The following is a 23096-nucleotide window of genomic DNA, read 5'->3' as shown; positions in this document are numbered from 1 at the left end:
AATCAATATTGAGTTTTTGAAGGATTTTTAAAATTAATAATATTCTTAGCTGGTCTAGATTATAAGAAAATATGTTTACAAATTTGAAGGTTTCTTGAGTTTTGTGGTGTGTATATAAGTGAAATTTGGACAATGTGTTGGGGTGCTAGTTGTAAATGTATATACAGATTTTGAAGTTAATTGAATGATTAGATTGAAGTATATGAAGGTTTTTGTGGATTAGATCTCAAAAATTGAAGTTTGAGGGTAGTGAGTGTTTCTAAGATCTTTAGCAATCTATTGATTAGATTGAAAAGATTTTTTTTTTTTTTTTTTTTTTTTTTTTTTTATGAATACTAGAATTAATTTTTAATATTTAAATAAAATTTGAGAGTAATTCAATAGTTCAAAAAGAAGGTATTAGTTCTGAAAGTTTAGCATTCAAGTTGGAGTAGGAGGCTGCCCTACATCCAAGTGGATTATCTTGCATTTCTTTCAATTAGTAAGTGGCATCAATTTCATTTTTCTTGTACTTTTTTTTAACTAAGATATTAAAAAGTGTGAAAATTTTGAGTTGATATCAACGACTTGATGATTAGATGTTGAGGTTCCATTTTGCTATAGGATTTGATTTAGAATTTGCATACGGTTTGGTTAGGGCTTATGATTTAGTTCAAGATTTGGTTATGATTAGGATTTGCTTAGAATTTGGTTTAAAACATGATTAAAATTTGATTAGGATTTGCCTAGGATTTATCTAGAATTTAAGATTTTATTAAAATTTTATTAAGATATGATCTAAGATTTAATTAAGTTTTAATTAGGATTTTTTTTAATATTTTTTAAGATTTTTTTTAAGTTTTAATTTTGAGTATTTTTTTAGATTATTATTATTTATTTAAAGGTTTATTATATATAAATTTTAAAATTCTTATTATTTTTCTTTGAAATTAGGTTGAGAATTTTTTTGTAATTTTTTTTAATTCTTTTTATAAATATTTTGAATTGATCAAAATTTAATTAAGAATATTAAGGTTTACTTAAAGTTATTTAAGATTCTATTAGACTTATTAGGATTCTTCTTATATTTTTACTTATCTTCCATAGCTAGATATTCAATGTATTTTTAAATAAGAAGACATATAATACAACAAAAGTGGTGAATCTAAAGTGAAAGCTTGAGGTGGGAGATATTGGAGTTGATTATTTTTTATTTTAATTTATTTAATAGATAAAAAAAGCAAGATTTTTCAAGGAGCTATGAGAAGAGCTTTGAGTAAAGCTACTAGTAGAGTTTCCATTAAAGAATAAGTTATGCATATGGATCCAACTATTGTAAGCATATTCCTAGCTTTTATATTATCTATGCAATGATAGTAGAGCAATGATCACAAGGAAGCTTTGACAACCAAAGCATTAGAAACAATGATTAACAAAATTGAAGAATTTGATGGAAGAGACATTGCAAAGTATCTAAGATGTTATGTACAAAAAATGGAATTAAATCAGGTCTGTAAGAAGAAGATAATTGAACTATTTGGACTTGCCATGGTACCAAAGATACAAAAATATGTTATATTAATTATAAAGCATTATAGGAGTTTATAGGAGATATTTTTATATACAATAAAAGACAAATATTTCTTAAAATATATTGATTGTATTATTAAAAAATTATTTTTAGAATAGATTGAGTGACTTAATAAGAATTTATAAATAATAAAGCTATTAAAGAAGTTTGAAAGGAAATGTTTTCAATTATCAAAGGTAGAAAAGTTGACATTAGACCTAAAAAAGATTGAATTATTTCTTCAAGTAGTTAATAGAGAATTACAAGAAAAATTGGAGTTGCTACTTGAAGACAAAGAAAAAGATGAAAGATTGACAATAAAGTGAAAAAATATTTAAAATGTTGTGGATTTGCTTGCAAAACAAGAGATGAAGAAGGATATAGTTAATATTCTAAAAGTAGAACAAGCATCTAAAGTTCAAGTGCATATAATACAATCAATAATGCCTATTATTTAATCTACAGCATCTACATTAAAAAAAGGAGATATGGAAGTTGAAGAAATTATACACGGTATGTAGGATCTTTAAATCAAATTGACAAGACTTAAAAAAAAGACTTCTATAATGAATTTGAAAGCTATTATTAAATAAGAGTATATTTAAAGATGTATTTTATATGACAATGTTTCTTATACTATGAAGAATTATAATGAATTTGATAATATAATGCAATAAGGAATTAATTTTTTAGAAAGATGGAAAGGTAGAATTAAAAGATATAGAAGACCTTTTTCAAACCAATTTTGGCAAGGGAGATATGAAAGCATTAATTCAAAATTATTTAGTAACTTATGGATTAGCAACACAAGAAAGTACAAGTTATGGTGTTAGGATAGATAATGACTTTTATAAAAGTGTAGAGACAAGTAGATTTTGGACTTTAGCCATTTCTACAATGTAAAAAGAAAAGATGCCTTAAGAAGCATTATTGAGAATTATAACTATAACACAAGGTATAACATGTTGAAAAGATCTTATAGAAGCCCTTTCAATCTATGCATATATTGCTAAGAGCTAATATGATGCCTTAATAGAAGAAAAAAAGAAAAGAAATTTTGACAATAAAAGAAAAGAAAATTCTTCCAAAAGACAAACTTAAAGAGACAAAGCTAGTGAGGTGGCTCTACAAGAATTGTTTACAAAAGATATTTTAATAATATTAAAAGAAAAAAAAAGAAAAATAAAGAAAAATAAATTAATAGTTAATAAAATATTTTATAATATTGAAGTAATAACAGATTAAAAAAGGATATTAAAAGAATGTGTATTAAATGCTAAGATGAAGTTTACATTGAAAGAGATTTTAAGAATTGTAAAGAAGGAATGTCATGATATTATTATTGATAGCATTCAAAGGAAGAGACATTTAATGAATGAAGTTAGAATGAATTATATTATTGATGCAAAAATATACAAGAATGAAGAAGAGGTTGATAATTTTTACAAGCAATAATGAAGTGAAAGGAATGGTTATTATCAATGAATAAATTTTGAAGATTATAGTGAGAAAGAAATAAAAACTTCAAGTCATTATATTCAAAAGCATTGGACAAAAACAACTACAAAAGTATTGGTGAATGTAGGAGATATAAAAGAACGAGTTGTTGCTTTAATTGATGACGGTTTTGAGATAAATTTTATATCTAAAGATCTTTATAAGAAGCGGAGGTAGCCAATTGATATGGAGCTTGGATGGGCAATACAAGCACCTAATAATACATAAAATAAATTATATGGAGCTTGTCCAAATATTAAAGTCTAAATCAAAGATGTAATAGAGCAATTTTTTTTTTTGTTCATGATACAACATCTTATCCAATGATTTTAAGACAACCATGTATTATGACAATATAGGTAAAAACAAAAGTGCTTGATGATGGTTCAATCTATGTATGGATATATAATAAAGATGGAAGGAAAGTAGTATAATTTCTAATTGTGCATCTTAATCATAAACAAAATCAAGATATGTTGAGAGAGAAGCTCTTGCCAAGAGTTGTTGAAGGATTAAAGATTTTGGAGAAGTACCACTGTAAAGTGGAATTATGGAGGTACAAAAGAAGAGGTACTCTCGTAAGATGTACATGCCATTGATGTAAGTTTTATTGAAATTTTTTAATATGGAAGTGTTGTGTATAAGAAAATTGAAGATTTAAAATATATATATATATATATATATATATATATATATATATATATAAAAAGAATTATTTAGATTAAAAACATAAAAAGATGATGAGATTATTTTAGATATTTATGAAAAAAATAGATTAGAAGATTTTTTGGATTTAATTACATCTATTAGATTAAAAAATAATAATAAGTTTGTAAAAATTCATTCAAAGAAGGTTTATTTTATACTTGAATCTTTTCAAGCACCTAAAGTTATTATAGAAATAAAATATAAATTATAGGTAAGAAAATAAAATTGATTGTCAAACCTTTATCAAAAGATTTAATATAAAAATAAGATAAAATAAAATAAAAATAAAATCAAAAGAAGAGAGTTTAAAAGATCCTAAGAATATTAGACATTAATTTACAAAAGAAAATTTTAAAGAATTGAAGGTTAGATGTGATGATTCTTTATTACCAATAAATTTTGAATATTTTAAAGAAATGCTTGTAAAACAAGGTAAATCTTTTGTATTTGGAATTTATGAAATAGGATGTATGGATCTTAATATTGTTGCTTCTATGGTTATCTTTACAATACTACATGTTCTTTGGAACTTAAGGCCAATTCATAAGCCAAAAATATACATACCTAAATTAGTGGAATTATTAAAGAAAAAGATATAAATGAAGATTTTGGAGCCTTTTTTTGCTCGATATTTTAGTCATTGGTTTACAGTATCTAAGAAAAATGGATTATTATGTTATATTTAAGATATAGAGCTAGTGAATGTAGTAATTATTAGAAATGCAGGTATAGGACTATTAGTAGATGAATTTATAGAAGCATTTGTAGAAAGGAAAATTTATTCAATATATGATTTATATTTGGACTATAATCAATTTCAACTTGCACATAGAAGTAGAGATTTAACAACAATAAAAACACCACTTGGACTACTTAAAATGTGTACTCTTCCACAAGGTGCTACTCAATTGTACATATGATAAATAAAATGAACAAGATATTGAAAGACTTGATTCTTGAAAAAACTATGCCTTTTTTAGATAATATTTGTATTAAAAAATATAAAAGAAGAGAAAAAAATGAGACTTTAGATGAAAGGAGGTGTCGCAAGTATATTATTGATATATAAGATTATGAAAAGATTTAAATTTGACTTGAAAAAGTTTATCTTATTCTTTTGGAAGAAAAATCTATATTTGGAATATAAGAAGTTATCATTGTTGAATTTTTATATGAATTTTATGGAAATAAATCAAATTTAAAAAAATTTGATGCAATTAGAAGAATGAAGACTATATAAAAATCTTTAATAAAAGTATATAGGTTTTTAAGAACTTGTGTATTTTATTGTATATGGATTCTTTATTATGCTCATATAGCAAATTTATTGTATAAATTATTACATAAAGATTATTAATTGAAATAGAAAAAAAAAGTATATTGAAGGAATGTAAAAATTAAAGGTGTTATTATTGATACGTCCAATTTTAAAAAGAATCGATTATGAGTGTAATAGACAAGTAATGCTTATTGTAGATACTTATCCAATTACTATTGAATAGATTTAGGATCAAGACAATTTAAGTGGAAACAAATTTATAATTTGATTTATAGCTAAAGTATTAAATATTTGTTGTTGTATTATGTAAATTTTAGCTTGAGAATGTACCAGGCACTTGGTTGTGGAAGATAAAAGGAAAATTTTAATAATAAGTCCTAATAACTCTAATAGATTTTTAAATAAACTATAATTAAAGATGAAAAAATTTAATTAAATATCAATCAAATTCAATTAAAATTTCAAAAGAATTTTACAATAAATACAAAGAATTCTTAAAAATCCTTTAAAGAAATCATAAAGAAATAAAATAGAAATTCAAAAAAATATACTAAAATAGAAATATTAATAAGATATTAGAATATAAATCTTAATTAAACCTAAATTAAAATCTAATCAAACCTTGATCAAACCTTAGTCAAATCTAAATCAAATCTTGGTCAAATCCTTGTCAAATCCTAATCAACTCCTAAATAAGTCCTAATCAAATCCTAAATAAATCTTAGTAAAATCTTGGTCAAATCCTAATCAAATCCTAATCAAATCTTAAACAAACCCTAACAAAATCCTAATAAAATCTTAAATAAATTCAAAATAAGCCCTAACTAAGCTCTAAAAAAATCCTAGTCAAATCCTAAACAAACCTTAAATAAGTCCTAACCAAATCCTACACAAATCTTAAATAAACCATTGTCAAATCCTAAACAAATCTTAAATAATCCTAATTAAATCTTAAACAAATTCTAGTCAAATCCTAATCAAATCCTAATCAAATCTTAATCAAAACTTAAACAAACTCTAACCAAATACTAATACTAATCAAACCTCAAATAAAATCCAAAATTCTAATTCTAATCCTAAACCAAATCCTAATGAATCCTAAGTAATTCCTATAGCAGATTTAAATCTCAGTAATTAATGAATGAACCATTGATTTTAACTCAAAATTTGCATACCTCTTAAAAATTAAATTGACAACAAGTACAAAATTTTTGAAGAAGATTTAACTCACCAAAAAGAAGATCAATCCTAATATGTGCTGAAGTACCAGCCCTCCTCCTACTCAAATCTAAATGATGAAATTCTTGCATTAAAATCTCCCTTTTGAACCGTTTGATTGTTTTCAAATTTCATGTATGTATAGAAAATCAAGTCTACTATCCTTAAAAATAAATTTTACTTCAATTTAACTAGTAGATTGCCAAAGATCTTAGAAACTCTAAGTTCCTTTCAAAGTTAAATTTTCAAGACCTCAACCTACTTGAAATTTAATAATTATCAATTTAATTATTCGAACAAGCTCAAAATTATAATATATATGAAGCACATATGTATCTACAAACTCTTAAAATTTTACTTATAGATCTATTGCCAAACTTACGAAATTCTCCAAAAAGTATCATCCATTTTATTTTACAAATCTAGAGACATTCAAAACAAACTTTGACTTTGCAAAGCTCTTATAAAGTCAATACACACTCAAATCACTCAAAATTAATGCTCAAAGAAATCCTATCAAGTCTGTTCTCAAATCCATTTCTCCAATCTCTAAAAAACCCCTAAATTGTTGTCAAGACTTGGTTTTGTGCCTTGGGGTCTGATTTTGACCCTAGTTGATAGTAATTGAAATAGATTGCTTGCTATTGCTTGGAATGATTACTAATTGTTCAGCACTAGATATTGCAATATTAAGATGGATTCTTTATATCAAATAATTAAATCCAAAATTTAGGCATGTTGCTAGAAAGGACAATTTGGTGGCAAACATGTTATCTTGAACTAGATATAAAGGAAAAAATGAGATAGTTAAAGACATTAATGATGTAGGATAAAAATTCTATTTAATATCAAATCTTAATAAGAAAGATAAGTTATTTTTTGAAAAGCTTTATAAAAGAAAATTATTGAATATTGATTGTTATTTGAATATGTTGGCTAAACAAGAATTGATCTATAAAAAAATTTAAACAAATAAAAAAAAGCATGTGGATTTTTATAAAAGAGAATAATTAAAGAGATTGAGATGCCATAAAAAATAATAGGAAATAAAAAAGAACAACAAAAACTACTCAAGAGATTTCACAATAATTTATGGACAGGCCATAGGAGAATTTGAATTACTTTTGCTAAATTCAAAGAATAATACTAGTAGAAAAATATGTATTGAGATGTTCTTTAATTTGTAAAATCATATGAAATTTGTTAAACATATTCTAATGTATGATATTTAGATGGTCTACTTCCAACATATTCTTTGGCTATTCATTTTAAATATGTTATTAATTTATTTATTATGCTAATTGAATTATGAGAAGTGAAATATTTTGTCTTGGCTTATGAAGATTTATCAAACCAAGTGATAGATAGAGCATTGAGAACAAAGTCTATAAGAAGGATTTATAGATTTATAGATGTATAGAAAAAATCATTACAAACTATGGAGAATTAAATGTATAAGAAGCTTGTAAATCCTTTGAAAGATGTGGAATTAAGTTATCATTGACTATTTCTTATAATCTTGAAAGAAATACAAAAAGTGAATGATGTCATCTACCAATTATAAAAACATTAGTTAAAGCTTATAATGAAAAGATTAGAAAATGGCCTTCACTTTTGCCATTTGCATTATGGGCTCATTGAACAACTCAAAGTTTGGTAATGGAATTTATCCTTATTGAGTTCATGACAGGTCAAAAACCTATTATGTCAATTGAAGAGAGAGTACTTACTTAGAATATACTATGATGGAAAGATGAATTGATAAGAAATTCAAAAACTTGAGTGAAGTCCAAAAGATGTATAAATAGTATTAGAAAGATAAAAATAAAAATAAAAATAAAATTATAAAGATTACAAAATAAGGCACGGTTAAGTAATATTGATTGAAATCCAAAATAATTAAAGAAGGTAATTAGATTTTGGTCTATTATAGTAGCTTGAACAATCAACATAATACTTTAAAGAAGTTTTCTATATGATAGTTTAGACTATATGTGGTAACAACTATACATGATAATATAACTTATTCATTACAAGAGCTAAATGGAACAAGGTTAAAAATAATAGTTACAAAAAAGTAAGTAAAGATATTCAAATGGAAATAAATAGAATTAAATATGGAAGACCTTATTGAAGGTATAAATCTTTTCAGATAAAAAGATAATTTTAACTTCCATAACAAAAATAATGAAGAAGATTTGGATGAAGATATTGAGAAAATAATATGAATCAAATAAAATTTGGATTATTTGGTACATACCAAAGGATGCACATGTTCAAAAATAATGGATGTTATATGATAATATGATTATATAAAGTAAAATAAAAATATGGATGTTATTATAAAGAACTTAACAATAAAATAAAATAAAAAAAATAAGAATAAAAGATAGAATGGTAGTAAAAGATTTAGTTTTAATGTTATTTTTTATAGAAGAGACTTCTATTTATTTTATAGAGGCATAAATAAGCAAAATCAAAGAAAATGATGTAAGAAATTAATATATTTATATTTAAAAAAGAATTAAAAATAAGATAATATAAAACTTACTTCAAATTATTAAAAATTGATATTCAAAAAGGACAAATTATCAACATGAATCCAAATTAGATCCTAAGGCATAAAATCACATTCATATGGCAACTTTGGGATTCTTTTATAGATTGAAGAGTAGAATTTGAAAGCAAACTTAAAGAGAGATTTTTAAAAATTGGTTTTATATCAATTAAATCAATATTAATTTTTTGAAGGATTTTCAAAATTAATAATATTTTTAGTTGGTTTAGGTTTTAAGAAATATAAATATGTTTAAAAATTTGAAGTTTTCTTGATTTTTGTAGTTTGTATATAAGTGAAAGTTGGATAATGTGTTGATGTACTAGTTATAAATGTGTATGTAAATTTTGAAGTTAATTGAATAGTTAGATTGAAGCATATGAAGGTTTTTGTATCCTGAGGTCCCAAAAATTGGACTTTGAAGGCAGAGAGTGTTTCTAAGATCTCTAGCAATCTATTGATTGGATTGAAGAGATTTTTTTTTTTATCTGGATACTAGATGTGATTTTTAATATTTAGATAAAATTTGAGAGCAATTTAATAGTTCAAAAAATAGATATTGGTGCTGAAGGTTAAGCATTTAATCAATATATTCAGCTCACTAACAATCATTTGTGGTAACTGAAAAAATTCTAAAAAAAAAATACAAAAAAAATATTTTGATACACTTCATGCCTTTGGCCATAGAAGCAAAAGTTGCAGTAAAGGACTTTGGATTAAATAGAAAATTTAAATGCATCAAGGACAATGCAATAATTTAAAAAAGAAAATGAGTCATTATGCCACCACCTTTATTTCTATTTGCTGCTCCACCCCATGCCTTTTGATAGTTGCAGCAATTTATTTTATAAAATAGAAAATTTTTTTCTTTTCTGATATTTTGACGACTAAACTAGAAAGTAGGACTTTAGTCGTTCGCCCCAGCATATGTCAAAAAAATCTAGATTTTTTATTTACCTTTTCTTCTCTTTATCCTATATTTATTATTTGCTTTACAAAGGACTTTAGTCCTAGAAAATATTAGCTTTCTAGGAATTTATCTGCTTTCTTTGCTTTATGCAAAAAAAAAGTAGAGATTGAAAAGGCACAGCAGAAAATAAAATATATAAATATAAATACATATATATATATATATATATATATATATATACCTTCTTTTTTGAGCTACACTCAATTGAATTATCTTGCATTTCTTTCAATTGCAATTAATTTCATTTTTCTTCTACTTATTTTTAATTAAAATATTAAAAAGTACAAATTTTGAATTGATATCAATGGTTTGATCATTAAATGTTGAGGTTTCATTTTGCTATAGGATTTTATTTAGAATTTGGCTACAATTTGGTTAGGGCTTAGGATTTGATCTAAGATTTAGTTAGAAAAAGGATTTGCTTGAGATTTAGTTTAGAACATGACTAAGGTTTGATTAGGACTTAGGATTTGATCTAAGATTTAGTTAGGAATAGGATTTTCTTGAGATTTGGTTTAGAACGTGACAAAGGTTTGATTAGGATTTACTTAGGATTTATCTAGGATTAAGGATTTTTTTAGGATTTAATTAAGATTTGATCTAGAACATGATTAAGATTTAATTAAGATTTTTATTTTTAATATTTTTTAGGATTATTTTTTATTTTTTAAAGTTTTATTTTTAGTATTTTTTTTATTTTTTTAAAGGTTTTTTTTATATTTATTTAAGAATTCTTGATATATTTCTTTGAAATTAAATTAAGACTTCTTTGTGTTTTTTTTCTAACTTCTTTTAAAAATTATTTTGAATTGATAAAAGTTTGATCAGGATTATTAAATTCTACTTAAAATTATTTAAGATTCTATTAGATTACATTTCTATTTTCCTTCCATATCTAGATGCTCAATGCATTTTCAAATAAGAGCATATATAATATGACATCATATCTTCTAGCAAACTTGTAGATTAGAGATAGAATGATTATAATTTGGCTAATTCAAACCTTAATCTTGAACTAATGTAAATATTCTTGAAGTTGAAGTAGCATTGTTATGTGAAGTCTTGCTTGAAAATGTGCTAAATACTTGGCTATGAAAGATAAAAGAAAATTGCAACAACAATCTCTAACAACTAAAATAAAATCATATATAATTAAAGCTTAACAAATATAAACAAACATTGATCAAGTTCAATTAATTTTCAAATAAGTTATAAAAGACATACAAATATATTCTAAATAAAACCTAATTGAATCTTAATCAAATTTTATACAAATCCTAATCAAATCTTAATTAAATCTTAGAAAAATCCTATACAAATCCTATGCAAATCTTAATCAAATCTTAAACAAATCCTAAACAAACTTAATTCAAATCCTAAACAAATCCTAAAACAATTTTAGACAAATTCTAAACAAATCCTAGACAAAATTTAATCAAGTTTTAAACAAATCCTAAACAAACTCTAATCAAATCCTAAACAAATCTTAATAAAATACTAAACAAATTCTAAACAAATTTTGGACATATCTTAATCAAAGCTTAAACAAACTCTTATCAAATCTTAATCAAATTCCAAAAAAATTTAATCAAATCTTAAACAAATACTAATAAAATCCTAAAGAAACTTTAGATAAATTTTAGACAAATCCTAATCAAATCTTAGATAAATCATAATCGAATTCTAAAAAAATTCTAAACAAATTCTAGATAAATCTTAATCAAATTCTAAATCTTTAATAAATTCTTAAAAAATTCCAGAGTAGATTGAAACCTTAATAATTAATTTTAATTCAAATTTCAGATACCTCTCAAAAACTCAGTTGCAAAAAAGTACAAATGTTTTTTAAAATATTGAACTTACAAAATAGAAGATAAATCCTAAAATCCACTTGGATATTAGCCAACATACTTTTCTAATCTTGATGTTGATCTTTTCAAGCCAAAATCACTTAATTCCAGTATTAAATTCCTTTTAAAATTCATGTATATATTGTAAATTAAGTCTACTACCTACACATATAAATTTTATCACAATCTAACTAGCAAATTTCTAAAGATCTTAGAAACCTTCACTGACCTTCAAAATCCCATTTCTAAGATTTCAACCTACTTAAACTTCAATAACCTTCAATCTAACTATTTGATCATACTTAAATTTATAGCATGCAATAAAAATATCTATTATCAACTATCAATCTATAAATCCACAAATTTTTACTTGTGGATCTACTATCAAATTTACAAAATTCTTTCAAATAGATATCCTTTATTAATTTCACAAAATCAAATTTGCATAAAATAATCCTAACTTTGCAAAGGTCTTACAAAATTATTACAATCTTAAATTTTTCAAAATTAATGCACAAAGAAATCTTATGAAGTCTTCTCTCAAATCCTATTCTTTGATTTGCAAAAGAATTTTGAAATTGCTATAGGTGTATAATTTTTTGCCAATGCTAGTTGCCAATCAATTCTTTTTGAATATCAATTTTTATTTTCTTGAGGTGATTTTTGCTAAAATCAACTATTAATTCCTTTCTATATATATTTGTATTCTTTAATTTTCTAATCTACTTTATTTTACTTTATTTATGGTCCTATAAGATAAATAGAAGCCCACTTTTTAAAAAGGCAACATTTGCATCTTTAATTTTACCACCTTTTGACTATTATCTATATTTTCAAAATAATTTGCTGCACTACTTTGAAATAAGATCTCCTATAATATAATATTTTCACCCTTTCACCTATTAGTCATATTACATCATAATAACGTGGCCCAACTCTTCTTTGATTACTATAATTTGATAAAAGATAATTACATATCAAAAAAGTAAGAGAAAAACTCATTTTGGCATGAAAATTAATCATTCAAGATTACTCCACTGACTTATGAGTGATCAAAACTATCATAGGCTTCTATGCAATATGCAAAAGCAATGCTTGAGAAACTATGCAATAATAAAAGATATGGCAAATCACATATTAATCATAAATTTTAAAATGCTTGAGGCTAAATTCTATCTTCAACAAAATTGAAATGATCCATTTACTTAAAAGGTCCTCAATGTAATTCAAACTAAATTATAAGCAATTTGTTAAGCTTATCGTAGACAAAATTTTAATATGATTGCTGGAAAGTAGATAAAAATTTGAGATTATTGGAATATAGAGCTCCTTGATCACTTCAAAGCAAAGTTGGAGCTTCTTCAAAGTTATCTTTGCCAAAATAGAATTTTCTACTACTTGGAAAAATATGGTAATAGCCCTAAATTCCAAGGTCGCATCTACAATTACTATCAATGGCTAGCAAGGCTTCATCTTTTTCGTAGAATATTTGATTTTCTAAAGATTTTCTTTAGTACCATACTTATTTTTGTTTGTAGTTGATACCTTTGAATATGTACTAGAAGATCTATAGAAAAAGGTAGTAAGATTCAAACTACTAAATAATATTATTATTAATAGCCAAATATTTGTAGATAATTAGCTCTATATATAGAAGGTATCTCAAAAAATCTTACAAGAGTAATATTAGCATTGAATAAATTCTATAAATCCTCAAGTGCAAAAAAAAACTATCAAAAAATATATACTATACAAATAGCTCAAAATAAACAGATATAACAATAAGAAGTAGATTTGAATTTGAACTAAAAAGCCAATGGATAAACTATCAAGTACCTCAATTTTTCCATTGATTATAAAATAATGGATAAATATCAAAATACTAAAGTGTTATAATAAATCATAAAGCAACTTATCAAGTAGTATGCCAAGAAACTCTCACTTATCAATAAACTCTTAGTTATTAATCAAGTCAAACTAGCATCAATATAATATCTAAAATTATATATCAACTTAAGAGACAAGCTATTTATACGAATCTACTTATTAATCTATAATTATTTTTAAAAAAAATTCACAAGTAGAATGGCTAATGTTAAGATCAAGTAAAAAACCATCATCAAATCAATACAAAACAATAAATTTAAGATTTTTTGACCTTCCAATTCAAGCCAAAGCCCTCCTTGCTAAATTAATTATAAAAAGAATAACCTCAAGATTAGAGTTGTGGAAGACATTAATACATCATTGAATTGAATTGACTTAAAGTAAACACTCTGGCATTTGGCACTCTATTAAGTACTAGATAATGGGCAACATATTTTTTATCACTATTGACTCATAATTTTGGAAAAGCACCTACATATCCTAAGATAGTGTAATAAGTGGTCTTACCTCCTGCCATTACAATACTAAGATGAAATCTTCAAATAGTTCATCTTCTACAATCTAAAATTAATTGATGTTGAAAAAAGAACATAGAATTTAGACAAAGATGACCAACTAATATATTGGCCATATAAAGGAATATACAAATTGTATGACATCTGAGACAAAACATTACAAAATTGATTCACTATAGAATAGATATTAGTTCGTTTTTGTAAGATATTGATAAAATAGTTTAATAGTCCATATAATAGTCAGTTCAGGAGGACGGATGGTTGATTTAGTTATTAAAAGTGGTTATTATAGGATTACGGTTAGAATTTGGAAATCAAGAGGAATTATATAGGAGTTGTAGAAGTTTTTTGAGGGGCCAAACTGTGATAGTCATGAGCTAGAATTAAGCTTAGTGCTACCTCTTTGTTTCTTTGTTTTCTTTGTTGTTGAAGAATAACGGATAGTTTTTGAATATTGAGAAGTGAGTTTGTGGAATAAATCAAAGATTGATTTATGAGTTATTGATTATGTAATTGGAGTATTATGTGATTGAATTATATGAGAAGTTATTGAAAGATTGATTAGGGATGGAAGATTATGATTGTTGTTTATTGAAAGTTGTGTGTGTGTTTCGACAAAGGAAGTCTGTGATTACAAAAATTCTATGAATCCAAATTGGTTGAAGTGAAGTCTGTTATTCTTGGTATTCGATGGAATTTATGAATTTTGAGCAGTCTTTTAAGAGTGCAAGGTTACACACTGTTGTTATTAGTTGATGACGGAGTATTGTTACTAGGAGGAAGCATTGTAGTGTTTCTTGATATTTTATTGGTTCGAAATATAGTTAATCATGTCACCCTAACAAATAAAGTTCATACGCTTAGACTTTCCCTGTGTTCGAATTCCCCTATACAAGTTTATTTTAAAAGAAATTTGTAGAATAAGTAAAATGACAATTACATTTTGGTGCCGCTGCTGGGGACTAACAATAGCATTGAGTGTTAGAAATTGACTATCAGATGAGTAGATGGGAAATAAGAAGCAAATTCAACAGTATATAATGAAAGTTTATGGTTATTAAAAATGAGAACATTGCAGTAAAGAAAATTTGTCAGTCGAAAGAAAGACAAGAAAAAACACAAGTAAGAGAATCGTTGCGAAATGAGCAAAAATATAAGTTAAAAAAGAAGCATCGACAAAGTTGGATTAAGCCATGATTGCATGCATGTCGGCATATCTGAGCATAGCCAAAAGCTGACCGATCTCTAATATTTCAGACATATATACTATTAAGAAAATTACCAAGAATACTCGCAAGAAATTTTTTCAGCAGCCCAGCATATCTCTTGAGCTCGTTAACTGCAAGTGGAAGAAACATAGAAGAATTGATACTTCGTTAGATACCTTTCCAATAGCAAAAACTGCTGATTTTATAAAAACTAGTTCCATAGAATGCCATAAATTACTTGTCAATAAGGGCCAATTCAGCGTATTTCAAAATCCATCATTTTCACCTCTAATTCAACCAATAAATTTATTCAGGGATAATAATAATAAATTGAGGAGGTTGGAAAGTCTAAAAAAGATAATTGGGAAAGGCAGTGGTAATTTTAATAAGAGATTAAGTGGCACATTGTCCTCTTCAATGACAATGGATGGTCCAATGCTTCCAATAGCAGTACAAATGGATGATGTGAGTGATTGCTTAATGAGCGTGGCTCCATTACCTACTTTGAAGGGCTTTTCGATGTCGTATTATATGCTTTCCTGCTCGAGAACGTGTCGGGCGTCTGGCTGTAGAAGGTAGTATGAAGATTCGCTAATATTCAAGCAGTCTATCAGTTTTTGACTGTTGGAATATAAACAACTGCAAGAATATACTGTAAATCTATACGGATGTCCTTCGACTGCTCGTCGAAATCCTTTTTTCCCAACCGGTAGGTCTCTAGACGTTACAGAGAACCCTGGACAACCCGATCTGCTAATCTCTGATACCGCTTTATATTCACGACCTTGTATCCACTGACTATCTTGTTAGATTAACCCAATAAATTCCATTCACTCCGCATACTCAATCCTATAGACACCCTTTTAATTCTTCAATCACAGACGTAATTTTGATTTCACAAAACAGTCAAGAATAATCACACCCACTTCATTAAAACCCCGATTCACCAATACAGCACTGACTTTAGCAACGATTGCCTCAGTCTTCCAAAAACCCTATAAAAAAAATCCCAATTCTCTATCTTTTTTCTCCGTCCCGAAGCATGAAGCTAGCTCTCTGACCCTTCTAAAAAACCTTATTCTCCCCCCTTCATTTCTTAACATGCCCTCCCCTTTAACCCTAATTCTCCCCTCTTTCAAACCCTAGCCTCTGAATTTCTTCAATCTTCTATCTTGGATCCGAAATTGGCTCCGCCATCAGAGCTTTCTCCTTCGTTTTTACCTTTAAGAGATCCTTTTACCGAAAGGACGTTCCCGGAATGGCACAAAGGACAGAAAAGCCTAAAACGGAATCAAAGCCCCGTAATCGGGACCACATTGAGTCGCCCAACTAATTCAAGTTTCATATTGGCTACGAGGCCCGTAATAGGACCTGGATTAGATGTCTTGAAATTGGATCCAATTGGCTCTTCGAACTAGGCTCACCCGTCGTTGAATTGGTCCTTTTTCTTTCTGTTGACTCCCGTTATTGGAATCGAATGGAGCATTTCAGTATGCCTTGGGTGATTGTAACGGGGTGACTGAACCTAGCCTCTCAGTATTTGCACTGAAATTGGTCGTTGCTCCCAATATTCGAGGTAACTGAACATTAATAAAAGTCCCTTTTCTTTATATTTTCACAGTATACTCGTATTACAACACGACATCCGCCCCCTCTAAACCTGTGCATCCTCTGGTATGCACCAATTTACCCAATTGCTATTTGATTTATAATATATTCTCTACGTCTTTGTCCAGTTCGTCTTCGTCACCTTCATTATCCAAATCACTTTCATCTTCTTGCTGCGTACCTAACTTGCATAATTCTCTTTCAATATTATATAATCTCTTTTCTTTCTTTTCTTTTAAAATCATCAACTTTCTTATACATAATATTTCCATTCTCCAAAATACCAATAAAACTTGCATCAAAGGTACCTTCATCTCGTGAGAGTACCTCCTCTTTTGTACCTCCATAATCTTGCTTTATAGTGGTACCTCCCGAAAATCCTTAAATCCTTCAACAATCTTTGGCAATGGTTTTTCTCTCAACCTATCTCGATTCCGTTCATGATTAGGAGGTATTGTTAGAAATTGTATAGCTTTCTTCCCATCTTCGCTACGTACCCTTGCATAAGCAGAACCATCGTCAAGTACTTTTGTTTCCATCCGTGTTGCTGTAATATAAGGTTGTCCTAAAATCAACGGATAAGATATTGTATCTTGAACAAAGAAATGTTGCTCCATCGCAACATCCCCAATCTGAATTTTGACATCTGGACAAGCTCCATATAATTCGCCCTATGTGTTATTAGCTGCTCGTATTGCCCATCCATGTTCCATATCAATTGGCCATTTTTGCTTCTTATAAAGATCTTTAGACATGAGATTTATTTCAGAACCATGATCGACTAAAGCAACAATTGGTTCTTCTATATCTCCTACTTTCACCAATACCTCTATAGTTGCCCTTGCCCAATGCTTTTGAGTATAATGACTCAAAGTTTCTATTTCCTTATCACTATAATCTTCGAAACGTATTCGTTGATTATACCCATTTTTTTCATTTGTTGGTTGCTTGTAACCAATATCAATCTCTTCTTCAACTTTATATATTCTTGCATCAATAGCATGACTCATTCCAGTTTCGTCCATTAATTGTCTCTTTTGCTTAATGCTATCAATGATAACATCATGAAATTCCTTCTTCTTTGTAATTCCCAAAACTTCTTTCAATGTGAATTCCACCTTAGCGTTTAATATATATTCTTCCAACACTTCTTTCAAATTTGTTCCCACTTCAATGTCAGAAAGTAGCTTATAAGCAATTGATTTGCTCTTATCTTTTATCTCCCTTATTTTTTCTTTCAATGATGTTGAGGTATCCTTTACAGGCAATTCTTGTGAAGCTGCCTCTCGAGCCTTGTCTCCTCGAGTTTGCCTCTTAGAAGAATTTCCTTCTCTCGTATCATCAAAATTTCCTCGTCTCTTTTCTTCCATCAAAGCTTCATGTTGGCTCTTAGCAATCTATGCATGAACTGAAAGAGACTCAATAGGATCTTCCCAACCTGTTGCACCTCCTATTATAGCTGCAGTCCTCAATAACGCTTCTCGAGGTAATTTCCCTTCTTGCATTGTAGAAATGGCAGAAAGTCCAAAACTCACTAGTTTCCGTACTTCCACCAAGGTCATCATCTACTCTACCACCATAACTTGCACTTTCTCGTGGTGCTGTTTCATGCTCTTTTAGGTAATCTTGAACCAATGCTTTCATTCCTCCCTAGCCAAAATTGATTTGAAGAAGATCCTCCCTATCTTTTAATGCTATCTTTCCATCTTTTCAACAAATAATTCCTTGCCATATCATATTATTAAATTCATTGCAATCTTTTCTAGTGTGTGAAGCATCATCACACCAAATGCATCTTTGTACATATCCTTGTTTTGAAACATTCTTCAAATTGTTTGTAGAAGTATTCTCTTCAAGTCTTACTAATTTGATTTGAAGATCTCGCATTCCTCGTATAATTTCTTCCATCTCCATATCTGCTTTTTTTGATAAGGATGTCGAAGGTTGAACTATAGGCATTGTTGGTGGTGTTGTACGTACTGGAGCTTTGGGTGCTTGTACTGTTTTCGGAATATTGCTCCTATCCTTCCTCCTTTCTCTTTTTGTAAGCAACTCCACCGCATCTTCAACGTTCTTCCACTTTGTTGTCAATCCTTCATCTTCTTCTTTGTCTTCAAGAAGGAGTTCTAATTTCTCTTGCAATTCTCCACCAGCAGCTTGAAGAAATAGATCAACTTTGTTTGGCTCTAATGTCAATTTTTCTACCTTCGATAATTGAGAGTACTGCCTCTAAAATTCCCTTAGTAGCTTTGTTGCTTGCAAATTCTTATTAGGCCGTTCAATCCATTCCAGAAACAACTTCTTAGTAACGCGATCAGCATCTTCCAAGAAATATTTGTCTTTCAATGCATGTGAAAAAACCTCCCATGAATTCCCATAACGATCCGTAATCGATGTAATATCGTCTCTTATCTCTGACATCGTAGCAAGTCCAAATAATTCAACCATTTTCTTCTCAGAAACCCGATTTAATTCCATTTCACGAACATAACATCTTAAATACCTTGAAATATTCCTTCCATCAAATTGATCAATTTTATTGACCACTACTTGCAATGCTTTAGTTGCCAAAGCTTCTTTTTGATCATTACTTTGTTGTTGCTACATTGATAATCAGAAGGCTTGAAACATACTAGCAATAGACGGATCCATGTGCATACCTTGTCCTTTAGAAGACTCCCCACCAGAAACTCCTTCCAAAGATCCTTCAAAAATTTTATTTTCATTTTCCATAAAAATAAAAATAAAATCAAACGAAATCCAATACCTTCCACCTCAAGCTTTCACGTCGGGTTCACCACTTGTGTCGTATTACGTGCTTTCCTGCTCGAGAATGCACCGGGCATCTAGCTATAAAAGGTAGTATGGAAATTTGCTAATATTCAAGCAGTCTATCGGTTTTTGACTGTTGGAATATAAACAACTGTAAGAATATACCATAAATCTATACGGATGTCCTTTGACTGCTCGTTGAAATCCTTTTTGCCCCAACCGGTAGGTCTCTAGACGTTACAGAGAACCCCGGACAACCCAATCTGCTAATCTCCGATACCGCTTTATACTCACGACCTTGTATCCACTGACTATCTTGTTAGATTAACCCAATAAATTCCATTCACTCCGCATACTCAATCCTATAGACACCCTTTTAATTCTTCAATCACAGACGTAACTTTGATTTCACAAAACAATCAAGAGTAATCACACCCACTTCATTAAAATCCCGATTCACCAATACAGCACTGACTTCAGCAACGATTGCCTCAGTCTTCCAAAAATCCTATAAAAAAAATCCCAATTTTCTATCTTTTTTCCCCGCCCCAAAGCATGAAGCTAGCTCTCTGACCCTTCTAAAAAATCTTATTCTCCTCTCCTTCATTTCTTAACATGTCCTCCCCTTTAACCCTAATTCTCCCCTCTTTCAAACCCTAGCCTCTGAATTTCTTCAATCTTCCGTCTTAGATCCGGAATTGGCTCTGCCATCAGAGCTTTTTCCTTCGTTTTTACCTTTAAGAGATCTTTTTACCGAAAGGACATTCTCGGAACGGCACAAAGGACGGAATAGCCTGAAACGGAATCGGAGCCCCGTAATCGGGACCACATTGAGTCGCCCAACCAATTCAAGTCTCATATTGGCTACGAGGCCCGTAGTAAGACCTGGATGTTCCCGTAATTGGACTGCATTGGGTTGCCCGACCAAGTCAGGTCTCATATTGAATAAGAGGCCTGTAATAGGACCTAGATTGGATGTCTTGAAATTGGATCCAATTGGCTCTTCGAACCAGGCTCACCCGTCGTTGAATTGGTCCTTTTTCTTTCTATTCACTCCCGTTATTGGAATCGAACAGAGCATTTCAGTATGCCCTGGGTGATTGTAACGAGGTGACTGAACCTAGCCTCTCAGTACTTGCACTGGAATTGATCGTTGCTCCCAATATTCGAGGTAACTGAATATTAATAAAAGTCCTCTTTCTTTATATTTTCACAGTATACTTGTGTTACAACATGACACCGGGTGTGGATCCCGATCAACATTTGTCTCAATTTCTGACAGCATGTGTAGCCAATAATGGAAGAATCAAAGATAGTTGGTTACGATGGTTGCTAGTAACCTTAAAGAACACAGTGTTTGTATGGTACAAGTGCCAACTACAGGGTCAATTTTTGAATTGGAAAGCATTGAAGAATACATTTTTAACCCATTTTTGGCTAATAGGTTTTGAGGATCGTCTTTGAGAAAAATCAATGAATAGCAAAATGATCCTAGCGGAGGCGGTGGAATCGTATTATGGCCGGGTGGCTGATATACTGAGTAAGTGGCTGAATCACCAATTGTCGGAGGCATTTATCTTATCCATATTAATCAATGGTTTTTAACGACCAGAATTAAAAATATTTGTGAAGCAAGCTCAATCCCTTACGGTGTCTATATCCCTTAATAGAGCCAAGGTTTGGGAGGAATGCCATTATGATCAGTTTTTAACTGCAGGAGCTACGATGATTCCAATTCAAGGTAATTATCAAGATCCAACTTGGAACAGATTATAGGTAGTTATCCACGGAGGTTAAAAACAGTGGCCAATTCCAGTGCTAATATTTAGAGGCCAGTTAATGTCACCCCATTGCAAGCTATGACAACAACATATACTCCCTATTTTTTATATCAACAACAAGCATTAACTACGACAGAGTTTCCAATAATACCACCCTCAAAAGATTCCAATGAAGCCTTGTTGTTGAACCTGACGAAGAAAATGGAGGAAATGGTCGTCAATATGGCCAAGGATAAGGAGAAGAGGCAAAAGCCTACCAATAATAGGACTAATGTTTGGTGTAGTAATTGTAAGGGCCACGGTCATTTGATAATAGAATGCCCTTCATCCTCACAAATAATGGGTTAATATACATTTTGCGGAAGAAAGCACTTAACAGCTAATTGTTGGAATTTGCAAAGGCAACAACAATTCAATAATGAGACAATGATTCCACCAACTCACTCGGACGTTGTCGTGTTGTAATATGACTATATGGTGAAAGATGATAATATGGATCTTATTATAGAAGAGCCAAGTTAAAAAAAAAAGGTAGAAAAATATGGATAAAAGATAGGAAGGTAGTAAAACTTTTAGTAGTATTGCTGTTTTTTTAGAAAAAATAGCTTCTATTTACTCTGTAGGACCAAAAGTAAGGCAAAATAAGGTAGATTTGGAAAAATAAATGATATAGACATCTTTAGGAGGAAAGTAAGAGTAAATTCTAGTAAAAATTACTAAAAAAAAACTAGATGTTGATACTCGGAGAGGGCCAGTTATGAACCGGAGTTGAAATCAGACCCTGAGGCACATAACTAAGTCTCGACAACGACTCCAGGACTCTTTGGCAGATCGGAGATTGGAGTTTGATAGCAGATTAAATAAGGTTTCTATAAACATTGATTTTGGATGATTTGGAGTTGTTATGACTTTGTAAGAGCTTTGCAAAGTCAAGGTTTGTTTTGGATGACTTGGGTTTTATGAAATAAAATAGGGTTTACATTTTGTATGATTTCAAGAGTTTTGTAATAGATCTACGGGTGAAATTTTTTGGGTTTATGGTTATAATTATGTTTTATATGTGTTGTAAATTTGAGCTCGATCTAACGGTTGAATTGAGCAATATTGAGGTTTAAGAGGGTCAAGGTCTCAGAAAGTAGAATTTTAGGTCTAGTGGGGATTTTTAAGTTTTCTTACATTTTACTACTTGGATTGGAGTGAAATTTATGTGAGAGGTTAAAAGACTTATTTTTCTATATTTAAGAGAATTTTGAAATCAATTGAACGATGCAAAAGAGAGATATTGGCTCTGGAAGATTGGCATCAAGATTGGAGAAGGAGGCTGGCCAATATCCGAGCACATTTTTGAGGTTATCGATAATTTGATAACTCTGATCCTTTTTAATTTTTTTGTGCTTATTTTTAACTTAATTTTTAAGAAGTATGCAAAATTTGAGTTAAGATAAATGGTTTATTTATTAATTATTGAGGTTTAAATCTGTTGTAGGAATTACTAGGATTTGAATTAGGATTTAGGGTTTAGGATTTGGTTAGGATTTGATTTAGGATTTAGGATTTAGAATTTGGTTAGGATTTGATTTGTATTTTAGGGTTTTATTAGGATTTGATTTAGGGGTTGATTAGGGCTTTATTTAGAGTATAAGATTTGATTAGGATTTGATTTAGAGTTTAGGGTTTAGTTATGGTTTGGTTTAGGG

Source organism: Physcomitrium patens, chromosome 24 (genome assembly GCF_059467195.1).
Source record: "Physcomitrium patens ecotype Gransden chromosome 24, ASM5946719v1, whole genome shotgun sequence".
In the NCBI taxonomy this organism is placed as follows: domain Eukaryota; kingdom Viridiplantae; phylum Streptophyta; class Bryopsida; order Funariales; family Funariaceae; genus Physcomitrium; species Physcomitrium patens.
The sequence above is the reverse complement of the archived record's forward strand: the minus strand, read 5'-3'. Positions refer to the sequence as shown.